Here is a 20,130-nt window from a genome sequence, read left to right on the forward strand (position 1 = left end):
GATTTGATCTATCTCCTATAAAACTCTAGCCTCATCATTTATGTAAGCTGGGGGCTATGGGGCTCACATGATCGTTACATGAGATATACCTACCATGGGTACAAACACAAAGAAGGATGTAGGATATTACTCCGCACCTGAGGCCCGAACCAGGGTAAATTCACTGTGCGGCCTTTGTTCTGGTTCTTCCGGCCACACTCGCTACCCCTACCGAGTGCAGTGACGGATTTATGCACCATTATTCTGCACTTGAGGATCTCGTTGGTTGGACCCCTTCTCCTTTGTCCAATCCCATCTATTTTTCACTGACCTGACTACGAGCTACATGATTTTTTCATGGTGGAACAATAATATCAAAGAAGGGACGTCAACGTCAACAGTTTTGTGCTTCGTCAAGTAGATCGTCTTCCCACACCTCTCCTCTTGAGTACAATTCTGCAGAGAGGATCAAGAAGAGAATGTGAGGTCTTCTCCACTTGCATTTCCCCCTTGACCCCATGTCTCGACCGGATATCGGGATGAGATCCTTGTTGAGAGGGAACAATTGTAAAGGCCCGGAGTTATTCTCAAATTATAAAATGGATTGTTATCTTATTTTACTATCATCATGACATCTTCAACATTGCATTGGAAGCACGTTAACTTTGTACTAGATTATCCAAATGTTTTTGTTAAACCTTTAGCCCTATTTTCTATTGATGCTTCTCTAGAAAAGTGTTTAAGTTCCCATGTTGCTTTAACCTTCTACTTGAGACTCAACCAATACTTTGCACATGACCGTGTTATACCATTTAAAAATTATTTTTCTAAATTTTAAATAAAATTTCTCAAACGAGTCGCACGTTTGTGGTCTTGTTATAGTATATCAAGGCTAAATGACAAATTTTGTCCAAATCAGAGTTCTTTTGATACGGGAACGATTGAATATGGAGGCACTAACAGTCAGGGTTCAATAAATAATAAGTTTGCAAAATAATGTTTCTTTCGGCCAGCCCATCTCTCCTCTCTTCTAAGCAGCCCATCTAGCCCACCTAAACCCTCCAACACCTAACCAAACATCACCCCAACCCCTGCTATATAAGGAAGGGCATCCCTTTCTAAAATGGTGAAACCCTAGCATCTACCCTCTTTTTCCACAGCCAACCATCCCGCCGCCGCCCCTTGTCCTCCACCGAGCTACCAAGCCGCCGCCACACCACTCCACCTACGTTACTTCCCCCACGCAGCTAGCGGCAGCCGCCGCACGCCAGATCTGCTCGACCCATGTCTGGTTGAACGAACGTGAGGCCTCCATGCTCCGTCTTCCATACGGCCCCCGAGCCTAGATCTAGACCCGACGGACCTTCAGCCTCATGTTCCTCTCGGAGCTCCTCCCGTTCCTTCCTCACCACTGAGTCATGGATTCTGTCGAAGACTGCTGCCCCACCTTCGCCATGCACCTTGCCGGTAAGCCTCAATGCCCCGTCCTCCTCTTCCCATCCTTTTCCTTCCATGAATTTACTTCTCTTCGTTTAACTACCATTTCTTCTCGATTTTACGGTGGACATCGTCGTCCAATAGATCCCTACCCTGGATCTGATGCCGACGCTTGCCGAGGACCGCCCCCTTCAGATCTGTCGCACCTGCACATCCCTGCCTCGCTTGCTACGCCCCATCGCTAGATCTGCGAGCCCCCATCGCCAAGCATCATTTCCAGCGGTCACTGTCTCGCATCTTCATCAAGTTCGATGGGATCCCATGCTCACAGCCCATTCCTGTCGGCTCTGGTGGGGCGCCTCGACAAACCGGCTGGCTTCCGACCCGAGGTCAGTAACCCCATCTCCCAGCCTCTTACCTTGCTTGCTTGTAGGTGTGAGATAAAGTTCTATTTTGTAATATGTTCCCCAACACGAGGTCCTCCACCTCTTATCCCAGCAGCGCTAGAGAACACACCGTGTCAAGATCCTAAGGCAGAACCACCACCACTGCCCGAATATCGGCATGGGGTCTCTCCATAGATTGTGTGAGATAATAGTAAGGATGAATTGATTCCTAATATGAAATGAGATGAAAATTTCAAAATGCTCGATGTGATCTTTGGAGCTGCCGGATCAACAGTGAGTGTTGACCACGCCCAAAACGAGTGCGAAGAAAAGGTAAAAAACGATTCCCAATAAAACCTAACCATTTTATTGTGAATGGATTGCAACCAAATAGAAGCTGATCCCAAAACTGAATAATGCCATCGGAACCCAAAAGGAATTGTGAATATTAAAGATCTAAAAATGTAGAACAAATCGAAAGGATGGTCTTGCGCGGCCCTGCGAGGAGCTGGCTGGCATGAGTAAATGGAGAAGGAACATATAAAGGGTTTGAAAAGAGAACTTACCAATGCCGGCGAGGAATAATACATACTACCTTCGTTCGGGTTTGTACTCGATGGGGGTCTTGCCGGAGTGAGCAGTGGAGGCCCTGAACTTGGCCGCGATGTCCTGGATGATGTTGTGGTGTTTGATGACGTTGTTGAGGTGACGCAGGTGCTCCTCCATCTCCACCTCAGCGAGCGTTAACCAGAACATGGGCCTCCTGCTGCTCGGCGGTTACTCCATCCTCCGGCACTGTTGTTGTGCCTACTACCCGCGGTAAAGATAGAAGATTTGATCGATAGACCGCCAGAGGATGACACTGACTAGAGATGGAGAGGGATGGGAGGGACGTATGTTACCTGTTCAGACTCTCGATCGGCCTCCACGTGGTCTATCCACTCTATCGGTCTCACTCCTGTTGTATTCCTTTTGTTCCTATCACACAGTTCTGGACCAGCGTGGAACACAGTGCGATAGTAGGCCCATTTTTTTTGAAACCAATGGTAGGTGGCTGGATCACTTTAATTAAAGATTTCCAAATTTATGTGCTAGGAATACATATTCATTACCACCATATATACTACTTTAATGGTAATACTAAAGTAGTATATATGCTGGTCATGAGTATGTATTCCTAGCACATAAATTTGGAAATATTAAATTAAAGCGATCTTGTGTTCTACCATTAATTTCAAAAAGTGGGCCTATGATTCTACCGTGTTCGACGCTGGTCCGGAAGCGTGTGTCAGCAACAAAAGGAATACAACATGAGAGAGATAGATAGAGTGAACATATCACATGAAGAACGATCGAGACTCTGAACTGGTAACGTACGTCCCTCCCATACTCTCCATCTCCAGTCAGTGTCATCCTCTAGCGATCTATCAGTCAAATATTCTTATATCATCGCGTGCGGTATGCACAACAGCAACGCCTGAGCAACAAGAGGACCACGTTCCGTTTCACGTCCGAGGAGGTGGCGGAGACAGAGGAGCACCTGCGTCGCCTCAACAACGTCATCCCACATGGAAACATCATCCATGGCCTCACGGCCAAGTTGAGCGCCTTCACCGCCCACTCCGGCAAGACTCCCGTGTCTGTGTGTCGATGTCCTTCCTTCCTTTTTGTGTTGAGATGCGATCTGGAATTGAATGGATCCAAGCTCACACGAACGACACCCCCCTTATTTTTGTTGCTCGTGACATGCATCCTTCCAAGGGTCGTCATGACCAAAGTCGAAGATATGGGAGGCCATCTTTTGCAATTAATGGCAGTAATTCCGTCGGCTAGAAGGAGTGCAACTACATAATGTTCTGTCTGTTCACCAGTCAATTCCCTTTTCAAACCCCTCTTGATGGTGCATGAGTGTGGAATGAAGATCGCCAAGTACTCCATCATCACCGCACGCTCGATGGTGTAGTCGGTCTGCGCGATCATGCTTCGGCAACTGCTAAGCTTGTACAAGAAGGGCTCGTTCTCTCATGTTGTTATGTTTACCATGTCGAGCGCCAGAATAAAGATGGGTTTCCAGTCCGAGCTTCTATCACGCTTTTGATCACTGAAGATGTTTTGGGTGATCAAGAGGGACTACCACCGCACAAAAGCCTGTGATCATCGCATGGAACTAGATCCAAGCTCACGCGATCGCCGCCACCCTTTTTTGCAAGTCACATGCACGCGTGACCAACGTGGCAGATAGGCGAGGCCCACGTTTTGCAATTAATGGTAGCATTAGGACTAGCATCCAAGGCCCGAATTTTGTTATGTTTCCATGGCCCCCTCAAATCTCCAAAAATCACCAAAAATTGCATGCACATTGCGCACCCGAGCATCTTGGATGCCAAAAAGTTTCATATTTGTTTGTGCTAATTCTTTTTACCGATTTAACTGTTCACCAGGGGGTTGCGGGGAGCATCCGAGTCCATATCCCGAATCCCTACGTTTCTAGGAAGCTTTCATCGAAATTACTTTCTGGGTTTTAGACTTGCGTGCCAACATATGCTATAGTGTTGAATTAAAAAAAACCAACAATTCGGTTGTAAAACAAATTGTACTCAACGCGTGCATTTGGTAAATGGGTCAAACAAATGTTGCCTTTACATGAGGGTTACTAAAAATAAGACGCCTGATCAATTAAACTGTTTCTTTTTTTACAAAATGAGATTAGACAAGAGCAGTCAAGTGTGATTGATATTACAAAAGTTGTCATATTGTTTGTTCGTTGGAAAATAGCAAAAACTACAGGGTATTGAACATGTTCAGTAAATATTGTCAAACATTAGTTGTTTATGGACGATTAGTTGTACACATTTATGCTTCATTATGCTTTTACAAAAGGATATGTTTTCAAAATAAAATAAAATGGACTCTCTATGGATATCTTGTGTGTACTTTGAACAAAATATTAATCGAACGAAACAAATGTGCGCTAAAAAATTGTCACGTGGAACTTCTGGAAACATTTCTCAATATGTGGTCACAAAGTTAATGCACTTTCTATGAAGTTGTTTCGTATACGTTTGAAAGTGAAACTTTTGAAAACATTTTTCAAGATTGGTAGACAAAAAAGTTGACATGTATAAAATAAATTGAACTCTATGTCGTTTGAGAAAAAAAATTATCGACCAAAACAAAAGTTTGCTATGTGTATATTGTTCTGTACAAGAATTTTTTCTGAAAGTTTGCTCAAGACACAAAAGTCATAATCTTTCATTCTTGTCTGAAAGAGTACTATTATGTGTAAGTTTGACATCTACAAAACAAAAAATGCACGCTCTACATATGCTGAAATAGCGTTGAAATTTCATTCATGATGCTTGGAGTTTTTTTGTTAAGATGAAATGTGGCACTAAGATGTTGATCCAATGGCCAGTACCGTTCAGATCTGCCACCTCCCTATCATAAGATGTGTGTCCGACTGAACAACACATACTTAGGTTATTTCTTCGCCTTCTTGTAATGTTAGTCTGTACGTAGATTGCATGAATTAATCACAATATGGGAGTACGTTGATAATCAAAACTGAAACTCCAAAAATGTGTTTATTTATTTTAAGAATACAAATATATATATATATATATATATATATATATATATATATATATATATATATATATATATATATGTCATGGATCTCCAGAAGACCTTTATGTAGAGAAGAAAGACTTTAAATTGAATGGTGAACGTAATTAAGATGGCCCAAGTATGGGTTAATTTGCATGTGGGGGCAAGATTGACAATTTCGGTAACATGAAAAGCCAGGACCTCGTCAAAATATCCAAAATTTCAAATTGATTTGGATTTTCAAGGAAATTTAGCATAACTTAAAGTTGGCTTGAACTAAGTTTTAGTCTTGCCTGTACTTTCAAGGTCACAAAAATTTTGATACCACCTCTATTACTGAAATTTCGTTGAACATTTGAACCCTGAGTGGGAGTGACCTGGCCAAGGGTAAACATCTCACCAATTGATAGTACAAAATAGAGTTTAGCCCATCTGGTTTCAGATTTCTAACAAAAGGGAACGAATGTGTATTTTAAATTTAATATGCTTCCCAATTTTAGAGCTCTCACAATCAATTGAGGTGCCTAATTTTTTATTCTACTCATGATTTTGACCGTGTCATCCATGCGGGGTGGGGGATTTGGTCAATGCACACGGGAGTTTGATGCTTTCTTCTTTCTAAGCTCGATATAAATGAGCTACTCAGAGAGCTCACGCATGATGCATTGCCGTGTCCTCGGTTCTGAGTGGTTGACCATCTACTTTGCATTGTGTAGTCACATGTGTCCCAATTCATATGGCTATCAGTCGCCACAACAAGGCCATAAAAGTGAACACTACTCAACCCAGAAACAAACGAACAAACACTGCTGATGGCAAATAATATATGACTCATATAGTCATATTGCGTAAAGTAGTCGGCATGACGTGTAGGAACTACAGAGCTGGGCCGACCCATTAATGCTTGGAGAATAGGACCATCTTTCCGGTTTTGGGAACCTTCTATGTTCCTGACCAGTTTAGGTCCTATTTTTTTTGTTTCATGTTGTTTCTTTAATTGGTTTTCTTCCGTCTCATTTTTCCTTTAAAAATATTTCCATTCTAGAAAATGTTCATAAATTTTAATATTTTTAGAAATACCAAAATAATAATTTTGAAAACTGTTTCTATTTCCAAATATTTTTCGAAATTTCAAAAAACATTCCCATTTCAAAATTTATTCACAACTTCAAAAACTGTTCTTGTTTCAAATAAAATTTAGGTATTCAAAAATAAATACATTTTAAAAAAAATCCCATCATCAATTTATTCTCACATATTAAAAAACACAATCACGTTTCCGAAAATGTTCACAAATTTGAAAAATATCCCTTTTTAAATAAAATTCTAACTCCCTCCAATCTATATTAATTATTTCTGATTTAGTAAAAAGTTGTCGAAATGTTCAAAAATTTGTACTAAATCAGCGACAATGAATATGAATCAGAGGAAGTATTAAATTTTGAAAATATGTACAAATTGTAAAAAGAGATTGCTTTTTCAATAAAATCAATTATTAAAAAATTGTTTTTAAAAATGTTCGTTCTTTCGAGAAATGTGTACACGTTTTAAAAAATGGAACTTTAAAAACAGGATTGATACTTTTGTACATGCTTTTCGGTAAACTAAATTGTTAAAATTTTAAATAATCGAATGCTATAATAACCGCAATAGGAGCCCTCCAAACTGATATCAAACCTGGTGACCGAAAGGACTGCGTACAACCGATGCTAATGGGCGGACTTGTTGCTCCCCATAATTTTTTATGTTTTTCCCTTATTATTTTATCTCCAAATGAATTAATATTTGTACTTATATAATCAGCTAATAAGATAGAAAAGTGTGAAAGTTGTTTTAAGTGTCGACGTATTTTGTAAATTTTTATGTGATTACCATTTTCAGGAAAAATCATTTAATATTCTAAAATGTTCATGTTACTTCAAAAAATATTTAACCTTCAAAAATATTTGGTATTTGTTTTCAGCTGAATTTTCATGTAATTTTCAAAACAGTTCACACATTAGAAAATGTTCATGTCTTTGTTAAAATATTTATATTAAAAAATAGAAAAGAAGAAAAAATAGATGGAAAAGGATAGATGAAAAAAGAAAAAGTGAAGCAAAAAAGATAAAGAAGAAAAATAGAAAATTAGATTGAATAAATAATAATAAAAAAGAAAATTATACATCCAATCACCCAAAATGGCCCTAGACCATGGAGGGCAACGGTGGACGATTAACGAGCTATTGCCCACTATGTGCGCTAGCGGTCGGGGGAGCCGCCGCGGAGAAAGCACGCGAAATACTTCTTGTAAACTAATAAACTTTGAGCTATATGTACACTCTCCAATTGTTTTTTCAGGGGTTATGTTCTCCAATTAACTATACATATGTATTGGGTTGTGCTGTAAAACAAAAGTTACACCTTTGTCAATTTGATGCGGTGTATGATTAATATTCTCAAGTGGTGGATTAAACCAGGGGCTGGGAGATGTTGTGGCACTGTGTGTGCTGTAATGGGGTCGCACCTGCAACGGCTCAAAACTGAACTGCTGTCTCCTCCGTTTCTTTTTCTTTGTTGCTTTCGGAGGTCAACTGAAACCCAGCCAATAGCCAGGCTAGGCTTGGCCTACAAATTGATTCAGCAAATGTAAAGCACCGGCCAGCAGCAAAAGAGAATCTCCTTACTTCTCCTGGTCCCGGTGAACTAGCCACTAGCTTAGTTAGCGCGAATCATACATTCCATCAAATTATATGTGTCTCATCTCTCCATTGAAAACTAAAGCTGAAGATGTTCATTTTTTGACCGGAGAAAGTGCATGATTACTTATATTACCAGCATAATCGTTTGGAAATAACTGGCGTGGTTTTAGTTCAAATTTGAACACGCCACTTATTTCCGAACAGAGGGAGTAGTAGATTTTTTTTAAAGGAGGATATCCCCGGCCTCTGCATCAGGACGATGCATGCAGCCATATCTTATTAATAGTGCAAAATCGAGCAGCCGAATCATCGACCAGGAAAAAAGCGAAAAACAAATCCTGAGGCCGTATACCTCACGACAATAACTCCTCCAGATAGCCACTAACCCTATGATACAAGACATGACATAAACGAAAAATACACAACTCCTAGGCTACGCCTTCAAAAAAGGAACATCATCGATCGATGTAACACTGGTCTGAGTGGTAACTCGATACGAATTGTACTATTCAATCTTAATGCACCATGCTTAAGTAGGTAAGTCCATTGGAGACAGATTTGGCCAGATCGAACTGGGAGAATATATTTAAACTATTTTATAAGAAATCAGCTTACGATGAATACATACGTACAATTCTAGTATCATGATAACTCTTACCACTGAAGCACACTAATTTTCTTTCTTTCACTAACAACCATTGCAAGTTTCCAACTACTAGGATCGATGTTGTCTAGTGACAGCTACGGCAAGAAGCTGCTCCCGTCCGTATCAGCAGAAGCAGAAGTGGCCACGCTGTCGCCGTCACAGGCCGCTCCGCACCTCCGGCACCGGCCCGGGGCCGGGAGCGGCGGTGATGGCGGTGAGGACGAGGAGGTTGACGAGTCGACGATGGTGGCGCGGCAGGAGGGGCAGGTGGCGTGAGCACGGAGCCAGGCGTCGACGCAGGCGACGTGGAAGGAGTGGCCGCACCGCGGCAGCACCCGGAGCTCCTCCCCGGCGGCCAGGTCGGCCAGGCAGATGGCGCACTGCTCCTCCAGCTGATGCCCTTCTTTCACTGCTGTGACGGGGAGCGCGTCGATGGCCTTCTTCTTCAGGCCTCGGGGAGGAAGAGGCAAGGTCATGGTGATGCTATTGCCGGCGAACGGTGAAGAGCGGCGGGCATGACGGCAGGTGCAGCGCGCGACGAGGGCGAGGCCGGCGAGGCAGACGAGCGCGCAGAGGAGGGCGGCCAGGATGACGACCATGTTGGGGTCGATGGAGATCATGGCCGCCGGCGCCGACGAAGATGAGGAGGCAGCTGGGTTGGGGGCAGCGGCGGCGGTGCTAGAGCTAGCTAGAGTGGACAAGGCTCGCTGGAGTTCGCATGGTGGTGGACGGTCGGTCAGTGGCGAAGCAGTGAGTGAAGTGCGGCTGTTTGCTTGGCAACAAATGAGTACCACGAGCTGGTCCTGATCTGTCTAGTGTCTAGTGGAGCTTATATAGTCGACGGTCACACACGACGCACCCCACGTGGTGGGAGGGGAATTTTTGGTCTATGGGTTTAGTGTACATCCTATATGGTAAAGAACATTAGTAATTAAATAAGAAGTCAATAAATTCTGAATATATTATTGAAATAAACTTGACCTACCATTGTATTGGTAAAAAAAATCACGGAAAGAAAAAATCTCGTTGACTTCTTTTCAAAAAAGAAAAAAAATCGGTCAAAATAGTGTGAATAGTGACGTATAATACTCCCTCCATTTCACAGTGTAGTGCCCCCGCGCTTCCCGAGATCCAAATTTAACCGTAAATTTAACCAACGAGACCAACTGCGGAGGGAGCAAACATTATATCACTGAATTCATACGAAAATATGAATTCAGTGGTACGATTTCAGTGATATAGTTCGGCGAGACCGATTTCAGTGAATACGAAAATAGAAAAAGGGCCTGCAGTCATGTGCTCATAGGAAATGATCGCGGAGCTCGTTGGCAAGCTTCTTGAGGGCGCATGCAAAAGTCGTCAATGGACGACTCAAGCTGCTGTCACCCATAGAACTCGCAGCGGCGGTTGGCGGAAGCGAGAGGGAGCAGGTAGCGTCACGGGGCGGCGGCAGCAGCTAGGAAGAAGCTGCGGCAGCGGCGGTGGGTGGCGGCGGCGGCGGCGGTGGGTGGCGACGCCGGGTAGCGACGGAGGTGGGTGGCGGCGGCGGTGGCGGTGGGTGGCGACGCCGGGTAGCGGCAGCAGCGGCAGCGCAAGGGAGGTGCGGCAGCGGCTAAGGCTAGGTCAGAATCGGCCTGCGATAGATACCATGTAGAAGATGAGGTTTGGGTCGTGCAACTCTCAATGCATTGATCGAGTGCACTAGGCACGCATATATGGTGTATAAGACTGGGGCCACAATCTCAAATATACAAGATAATTAGGAGGTGGGCCTACGACACAATATACATGCACAATATATTCAACAATTATATTGGGAAGGCATTCTCCAGCTAGGTTGTGTCCGGCTACGGCTCCTGCTGGATATCATTGCAAACACTCATGTGAGCAAGAGAAGATAGATATACATGTGGTATGGATATACATACAAAACTGAAATGCAAAGTGGCTGCCTGTGAAACACTGTTGAAAATAATCGACTATGGGAGCCACAAGACCAGTTGGATAGGTGGAGGGGTAAAAGGGTAGAGTATGTACGTATGTAATGTTCTGTCTTATTTATGCTGGTTGTGGCCTTGTGTATCTTTTTATTTCTTTTCGAGACTTTGTACAACACTACGTACTTATTGGGGACTTCTTTTAATAATATGGCTGCATGCATCACTGAGATGCATAGGCCGAGAGCACCCCCCTTTTCAAAAAGAAGTATGTATGTATGGACACCATTCAAATTAATCGGTCGATCGCGGTATGGGTATAGGAGCCAGAACAATTGGATCGAGGCAAGTGGGGGAGACAACATAAAGTGACTTCAATTGGGTGGTACTTCTCAGAGTACTCGATCTTGAGCTTCAGGGTGAAATCTCTGGTGTGACCTAGTTGATTAGACCTGGCAATGGCGGCGTTCTTTGCGTCATTAGCCTGATGACGGCATTGCTCGGAGTTTTCCCAGATCTGATCTCCAGGGTGAAAATCCATCATCTGCGCGATTGGATCTGGCGACTGCAGCGCTTGTGCATTGTTTCCTTCTTGGAGGCGTGGCTTTTGGAGAACCCTTCTCGCACTCCTTGTGATCAAGAGATGGTTGGCATCAATGGTCACCGGTGTATATCGTCAATCGTTGTTTTGATTGCTTCATTTTTTCTTCCTTCGCCTAGGCATAGCTTTGGTCTTTCTATGACTTTGCACTTTGCCGTGGTGGTCATTCGTATGTTTGTGTGTGTGTGTGTGTGTGTGTGTGTGTGTGTGTGTGTGTGTGTGTGTGCAACCTAATTATGTAGTTCGGGTGTGTACTCATTATGATTGTATCTCTCGATACTACTCTATGAGTCAATATAAAACACCCTTTATCGAAAAAAAAGGAAAAATGGGGCATGTTTGGGACTGCTCTGGTCCATCAAAATCTGTTCCGCTCCACCAAATTTATTTTGGAGCAGTTTCATACAAAAGTTCCAACTCTTCCAAAGAGAATGTTTGGCTTTCATCTAGCTCCAGCTTCAAGAATGAAAAATTTGATGGAAAAGATCTATTTGATTGGATGAATGGGGAGAAATGAAGGGATATTCACTTAATGATGGCAGTGGTTGGTAATTTCCTTCCAACTCCGGCTTCTACCGTTTTTTAAGCGTCTCCTAGAGAGCTTAAAAAAGAGAGTTGTACCCCAGATTTAGGTTTTTTTATCGGCATTGTCGTGGAACTATCCCATTTGGCTTGCGTTTTCTAGAACCGAGCTGAATTTCAAGGAGCGGGGTAGTTCCAAACATGCCCTTAACCTGCGTTGTCATCGATGGCCGGTGTGGACGGCGGTGGTGAGACAAAGCCAAAGAACTATCTGATGTCACTGGTAAGCGATTCGATGCGTGATTTGTTTCCTAAATTAATTTTGATATTTTATTTACTAATTAAGGTGATTAGGATCGGATGCATGAATTGTTTCCTAATTGATTACATTTTTCATTCCTAATTAAGGTGATTCTGATCTGATCCATGATTGATTTCCGAGATTAATTTTGTTGTTTTAATTCCTTATTAAGGTAATGTGATGTTATTGATATATCGTGTGCAGGATCTGGTATAGGCTCTGGCAGAACATTGATCGCCTATGCATATTTGAGAAAGCGTGCGTATCCACCAAGATACTTCCCCGATACGGCTGGATATGTATCCTATTCGTATCCTTTGATTTATTGATTTAAAACTAAATAATGTTTAATACATCTAAGATACTGCCGCAATACATTTTGGATACAGGAAATCCTTCGTTTAATGTGAAAATCCCTCGACTCCTTCATGGAGCCGCCGTACGTCTCCATAAATTCTCAGCTGGTCGAGTCATCTCCTCTCCCACATGGTTTGTCCTTCTGAATTCCAATCCAATTACTTATCGGTCTTCAGCTCACCGCCGGCAGGACACTTGCGCCTCTCACATGCCGGAGGTATGTCTCTTTCATCTCCCTCCCGTTCTCGGATCTCTCTTCCCCATAAATACAAAAAGTATGCTTCATATCAAAAACTCGTTATTTTCATATTTTTAATAATATATACATATACACGAATGTATCTCTATCCTAGTTTTTAGAAAATTGGTGTATCGGGTGTTTCCCCGTATTGTGTATCCGATGCATATCCAAGAATCCATGCAATGTAGTTGATCGTGAGCCGTTCGACCAGGAGGTGGACCATCAAAATAATATGGACTCTTAGATTTCGTTAGATGGATTAGACTGGGAAGAACCTGGTTATCCCGTGTACACTTTGCGGTGTGGCTTTAAGAGAATTAAAGTTCTCTCTTTTATAAGTAGTAGAGAAGTAGAGATACCACTACCCTGCCCTTGACAGCTCCTAGAGGCTAGAGGGCGTAGTTTTGTCTGAAGTGGTAACGTACACCCTCCTCTCTCCCACCCCTCCATCTCCAGTCTTCTACTCCTCAATCGAATCTGCTTCACTCATCTCACCGTGCTAGCTAGGCGCAGCAACCAGAGCCGGAGAAGTTAAGGATGATGGGGCAGCCGCCGACGCCCGTGTTCTAGTTCACGCATGAGGAGGTCGCGCAGACGGAGGAGCACCTGCGTGACCTCAACGGCATGCCACACCATACCATCATCCAGGACCTCACTGACAAGTTCAACTCATCCGCCGATAGCTCTGGTAAGATTCCTGTCCACTACAAGCAGGTAGTACAGTTTCCCTTCCTGTTGTCCAAGATCCCCGTCTGCCCTATTTCCATATTGCAATGTATACATGTGGGTTTGTGGGTTGGTGCAGGTGCGGAGCTGGCTCAACAACCGGAACTTCCCTTGCAACTTCCCTTGCGTCAGTGGCCGCGCGCCCCTGGGAGTCTTGGACTGCTGCTGCAAGTACTTTCGGTTATGGAACCAGGTCCACACCTGCGACAACCCACAACCTCACAAGTATAGATCACAATAAGGAAATAGGGCGGACGAGGATCTTTGGCAACGGGAAGGGAAACCATAATACCTACTTGTACTAGACATGAATCTTGTCGGAGCGCTCGGTGTAGGCGTTGAACTTGTCGGTGAGGTCCTGGATGATGGTACAGTGCGGCATGCCATTGAGGTGACGCATGTGCTCCTCCATCTGTGCGACCTGCACGTGCATGGACCAGAATGCGGGCCTAGTGGCCGATCTGTCATCCTTAACTTCTCAGGCCCCTGGCTGTTGTGCTTGGCTACCACGGCGAGATGAGCAGAGCAGATTCGATGGAGTAGAACACTAGAGATGGAGAGGCGTGGGAGGGAGGAGGGCGTATGTTAACCCTTCAGAGACAGGTGCAGCCGTTGTGCGTACTTTTTTGAGATAACGGCGGTGCATCCGTAGGTGGCCTCGATGGCTCCTTGGGAGTGGAACAACATCGGCACAGCAATGTAAACGTCCATGTCCGAGCAAACATGCTCTAGCTCCGACGGCACGCGAGAAAGCCATCACAACCCACAGCTCCATTGCTGGCCGCTAACTGGATGTCGACAAACTGATACGTCTCCAACGTATCTATAATTTATGAAGTATTCATGCCATGTTTACAATAGGTTTATATGATTTTGATATGATTTGATTAGAACTTACCCGGACTGACGTTGTTTTCAGTAGAACTACTGTGGTGTTGTTTTTCTGCAGAAATAAAAGTTCTCGGAATATGCTAAAAATCAACGGAGATTTTTTTGAGAAAATATAAAAAATACTGGAACAAAAATCTAACGGAGTGGAGTCCCGTGGGCTCCATGAGGGTGGGGGCCCACCCCCTGGGGCGCGCCCCTGTGCCTCGTGGACTCCCTGTGGGGCCCCTTGACTTGTCCTCGACGCCAACCTCTTCTATAAATACCCAAACCTCCAGAAAATAATCTAGATTGGAAATTCCGCCGCCGCAAGCCTCTGTAGCCACGAGAAATCAATCTAGGCCCTCTCTGGCACCCTGCCGGAGGGGGCCATCATCACCGAAGGCCATGGGGAAGGATCTCGGAGGGGTCATCATCGCCATGAAGGCCAAAGACCAGAGGGGGAACCTCTCCCCATCCAGGGGGGAGGCCATGGAGGAGGAAGCACCAGGGGGAGAACTTCTCCTCTTTCCCGGTGGTGCCGGAGTGCCATCGGGAGGGGAATCATCGCCGCGGTGATCGTCTTCATCAACATCACCATCCTCATCTCTTTCACACGGTCCACTCGCCCGCACCCCGCTGTAATCCCTACTTGAACATGGTGCTTTATGCCACATATTATGATCCAATGATGTGTTGCCATCTTATGATGTTTTGAGTAGATATCTTTTGTCTTTGGGTTGATTGATGATCTAGATTGGGATGAGTTGTATGATTTATTTTGGTGTTGTCCTATTGTGCCCTCCGTGTCACGCAACCGTGAGGGATTCCCACTGTAGGGTGTTGCAATATGTCCATGGTTTATTTATTGGCTGTGTTGCTTGAGTGATAGAAGCATAAACACGGATAAGTGGGTCACGGCGTATGGGAATAAAGGGGACTTGATATGTTAATGCTATGGTTGGGTTTTACCTTAATGATCTTTAGTAGTTGCGGATGCTTGCTAGATTTCCAATCATAAGTTCATATGATCCAAAAAGAGAAAGTATGTTAGCTTATGCATCTCGCTCATATGAAATTGCAATAGTGATTACCGGTCTTGTTAACAATTGCCTAGGATTATTCCGCACACCGGCCCATCATTATTCCACACTCGCTATTTATAATATTAGTTAATAAATTCTAAATTTATGATAACAGCACCAACTTTTATATTTTAGCTCTTCGATATCATATAAAGTTATCCTCTTCATACCCACAACATAGTTTTATTTCTCGTTTCTAGTTGGAAGCAAACGTTCGGTGTATGTAGAGTTGTATCAGTGGCAGATAGGACTTGAGAGAATATTGATCTTGCCTTTAGCTCCTTGTGGGTTCGACACTTCATGCTTATCACTTCCACCTTTGGAAATTGCTACGATGATTCCCTGCACTTGGGGATTATCACAAACCAACATGAATAGTAGGCGTTAGGATTCTTCTATTGTGGGTCTCACAACGAGGAGGAGCGCATCACCTCCTTGGACGGCTCGGAGCCTAGTAAGAGTTCGAGTGCACGACAAACATTGACCAGAAGGCCGCAGTTGGCGCGCAGGGGTACGGTGGCAATGTCCGAGATGGGCTGAGGCTCCTCACAATGGAGGGCCGCGACACAGTAGTGGCCAATGCCAAGGACACCATGGACATAGTGGTGGAGGAGGCTCCAGATCACAGTGTCAACGGACATGTAGGCATTTGGCGGCGATGCGGTGCGCCTCCTTGGTAGCCCCCTCGAGTTCATCTGCCACCTGATGTGGTCACCTATTACAGGTAGGGTCAAGGACCCATATCTGGGGACCCACATGGGGCCCATCACCATCATAGGTAGGTCCCTGGACCATGCCAACATTTGGATGCTTACATCATGAAGTCCACTCGGATAGCTCGACGACACTCGGACGACCGCACATCACTCGGCTAATGGACCACCACTCGGACATAGAAGGCAGGAGGACGTTGTGGGAGCTGCAACGATCAAGGAATCCTAAGTCGTCCATTGAGTAGAGTCATAGCTACCGTTACCTGTAATTGCCGTAGTAGTGGCTCATTATACTAGTAACTGACCCATTCAGTATCATTAAATGCCTCAGCGGCATGGGAGGCATGGGGCTACGGCGCACTATATATAAGCCGCACCCAAAGCAAACCTCAGGGCACGAGGTGTAGGTCTTTTACCTCCACCGAGTGAGGGGTATGAACTCGTTAAACACCGAGTATTACACCTGCGCCGTAGCTAGGCTCTGCCCCTCTTATTCGTACATCTAGTACTTATTGTCAGGATCGTGACCCTGACAGTTGGTGTCCATCGTGGGGCTAGGCGTCTAGCAAAAATTTCACGGCGTAGGTGGAATTCTTAATCAACATGCCAGTCGGTAGCGAAATCTATTTCGGGGCACTCTCTTTCATCACCGATGACTCAGCGTGGCTTCGCGAGGCCCCGCTTGACGTGGAGGCACTGCCCGCCCGTGGAGCGACGCACTTCCATGCTTCCTCCTACGGAGTCCTTCTCAGACAGCCCTGGGGCCCGCACCGAGTGGCTGCTCGCCCTACCATCACACGCCGTTGCAAGCGCTCCGGGCATTCACGGCTGCAATGTTGGATCAAGCACGCCGTGGCCACTCAGGCCACGGCGGAACATGTGGTGGCTCTCGAGTTTGACGAGCCCGCCCTCGACCTCTCCGATGGATCACTCGGAGATTCCTCTGAGGAGTCCGAGTCCGAAAGCATCGAGTCATCCGCCCAGATTCTCATGGCAAACAAATCTGAGCATCCCGTGCCCCCCTGGATACACGGAACCCAAGGACGACCGTGCGAGTGCGTCTCACGTCAACACCGGTGGCGACATTCTGGGCCACGAGTCGTACGTTCCCCAGGCTCTCACCCGAGAACAGCGGGACGAGATCCACCGCAGGAACGAACAGCTCATGAGCACCCCTATCACTGGGACGACACCCGAGGCGTTGGCCATGGAGTCAATGCGTCTGGCCACCATGGCCGAGCGCGATCGCCTTGAGCGGCTTCAGAGAGAGCTGGACGAACGCGAGCGCCATTAACCCAGTTCGAGTCGGAATAAGTGCTGGCTCTTCTCGAGTGACCAACCTCATAAGTATCAAGTACTCATTACTCCATTACAAAATCTGGCAGCCGCCACTCAGATCGTGTATTCCATCCAGCCCTCCGGCTCTACAGTAGGGGAGGGGATTCGGCAGATCCAGGCGCTCCTCAAGTCGGTGTTGTCGCAGAACACGGCAGTGTCCCAGTCCAGAGATCGGATCCAAAGCGCATTAGTGCGCGTGGATGCCGTCCAGTCGGCTCATAGCCCACTCGGCTCCGGTAGGCGTCCGACCACTTCCTCCTCAAGAAATCACTATGAGCATCGGAGGCGTGATGGAGTTGGGTCGCCCCGGCGTCACGACGACTATGATCGCACCCTGATGCCCCCACCACGAGATGGTGTGTACGGGCGTCAGCCCTATGACGACAGGCGGACACACGGCGGCGATCGTAGGCCGAGTCCCACTCGTCATACGATGGACATTCAAGACCCTCTGTTCAACGCGAGATCCGTTCTCGCTCAAAGCTTGGTCGACAGGGGCCGTGCCCTGCGAGAAGGCCAAGATCATGACATCCCGAGTGGTTCCGTAACATCGGGCCCCGAGTGCTTCAGCCGTTACATACGGGCGGCAGAGATTCCCAAAAACTTCAGATTAGCCACGGGGATCAGCAAGTTCACTGGTGAGTCCAAGCCTAAGATTTGGCTGGAGGATTACCAAGTGGCGGTCCAGATCGGCGGAGAGGCAACAACAACGGCAGCCATGAAACACTTGCCACTGATGCTCGAGGGGTCCGCTCGGGCCTGGCTAACATAGCTCCCGTCGGGTAGCATATTCTGCTGGGACGATTTGGCGAGAGTGTTCGTTAAAACTTTTGAAGGCACATACAAGAGAGCAGGTGGACTGGCCGAGTTGCAGCACTGTGTGTAGAAACAGAAAGAGACTCTCCGTGAGTACATTGTCATTGGCGGACGATGGCGGTGTCTTTGATGTCGTTTCCTTGTCGAGGCATCGTCATTGCAGTTTGCGTCCACATGCTCGAGATGCTCCGGAGGAAACCCTAGATCTGAGTCTCCCAGTGACAAAAGGAGGAGCGGTGTTACATCTACCGCAAGACCGACGACAGATCACGGCGGCATGGCGCTGCGGAGTTTCGATGATGGGCGCGTGTGCATGGACACGCCCAGGATGGTGGCGTTGTCTGACGCCATGGTGGCGTCGACGGCAGGCCTGGCAAGGTTGCTGCGTCGGTACCTGCTCTGGAGATGGATCAGCGGTTGGAGGTGGCGGCGGCCTATGAGAGCCAGACTGGTGTATGACCCAGTTCCGGCATTGTGGCTTTGTTGGGGCATCCGGCTTTAGTGTTAGGATTTGGTGCGATGTCTGTTTGATATTAGGCTCGGACATTTGTCACCCCTTCATAGAGAGGATAGGAGTAGCCACATGTGTGTTGCCAAGATGGTGGCTTCGGGCATAGTAATGTATTAGTACTTTGTAAGGTTTTTATGAATAATTAATAAAATGGCTGGATGTATCGTTCAGATGTAGAGGCCGGAGATATATCCCTTTTTGAAGAAAAAATTGTAAAAGTCCTTACAAAGACTCTTTTTCAGCCGAGTATATACATGTTACAAAAAACAAATCATAGTCCACGCGCTCGTTGGAATCATAGTCCTACACGGCCAAGACTTGTGGTTTCGTTTACTTGCGCGCTACCTTACATAGTATCATTGTACGCACATCAGATTAATTAAATTAGCCTAGTCGGCAAAGAAAAACGCCATGGCTTGCAGGCCGACGGCGATCGAGTGGACGCTCTCGGCAGATCTCCTGCTCGAGATCGCCGCGCGCTCTGACTTCCGCACCCTCATTCGCTGCGCCGCATTATGCAAGCTCCTCCGTCGCGACATCCTCAACCCGTTCTTCATCCGCCGCGTCACCCGGCACGATGGCATCGTGCCACCGTGCATCCTCGCCTACCTCCTGACGAACGACCTCTTGAAGGCCACGCCGCCGCGGCCGCCCCTCACACTTGTCCACCCTACCACGCCCGCTGCCGTGTCCTTCTCCGACCACCTTTTATCCCCTTTCTTGTCGTGCAACGCGGGTGACCTCCTTCGGGACTACTACCCTCTACCGTCCCGCGGCGGCCTCGTCCTCCTACGTCGATGTCGCCACGTCAGCATCAGCCTACCTGACCTATGCGTGTACGACCCCGTCACCGGTCACCGCACCTTCCTCTCTGAACCACCTGGCATCTCGGATGACACCACATGCTTTCGCAAGCGTGTGTTGCTCACCGCCGCAGATGGCATCGGATGCTCCTTCATGCTGTTCGTCGGCGATCTCGACTGGTCTTCTGGCCGTGCCAGCGGGACTCCAGGCGTTGTCAAAGTCCAGACCTTCAACTCATCGGGTTGCGCCTGGGCTCCCGTCATGGCCCATGCCGCTTCGGTGGCTCGAGGTGCGCTTCAACGTAGTCGTTCTCCATGGCGGTATCGTCCACTGGCTGCAGAGACACGATGGTGGCAAGATCCTCTCCTACGACGTCCGCACAACAGAGATAGGTACAATGAAGCTCCCCGTCCGTGGCGAGCAATTCAGAGAAAATGAACTTCAACTGGGGTCCTACTCCTCATCAGATTGGCACGTGCTCTTAAGGCTACTAGCCATCGTTGGGTGCACGATCTCCGTGTGGCATCACTCAGCCCGTGGTTGGGCCCTGGAGATTGTGATCGATGTCGAGGAGAA

At 46.5% G+C, this 20,130-nt stretch overlaps 1 long non-coding RNA gene and 1 pseudogene across 1 annotated transcript; one reads left to right on the forward strand and one right to left on the reverse strand.

Moving 5' to 3' along the window:
- Positions 1-1,146: 1,146 nt before the first annotated feature.
- Positions 1,147-8,081, forward strand: LOC123131481 (uncharacterized). Its single transcript, XR_006464186.1, has 3 exons — positions 1,147-1,446; positions 1,561-1,805; positions 7,868-8,081. It is a non-coding gene; the product is annotated as an uncharacterized lncRNA (long non-coding RNA).
- A 565-nt stretch (positions 8,082-8,646) lies between these two features.
- Positions 8,647-9,455, reverse strand: LOC123131482 (probable E3 ubiquitin-protein ligase ATL44; annotated as a pseudogene).
- Positions 9,456-20,130: the final 10,675 nt, after the last annotated feature.

The sequence above is a fragment of the Triticum aestivum genome, chromosome 6A, assembly GCF_018294505.1.
Source record: "Triticum aestivum cultivar Chinese Spring chromosome 6A, IWGSC CS RefSeq v2.1, whole genome shotgun sequence".
Classification (NCBI taxonomy): domain Eukaryota; kingdom Viridiplantae; phylum Streptophyta; class Magnoliopsida; order Poales; family Poaceae; genus Triticum; species Triticum aestivum.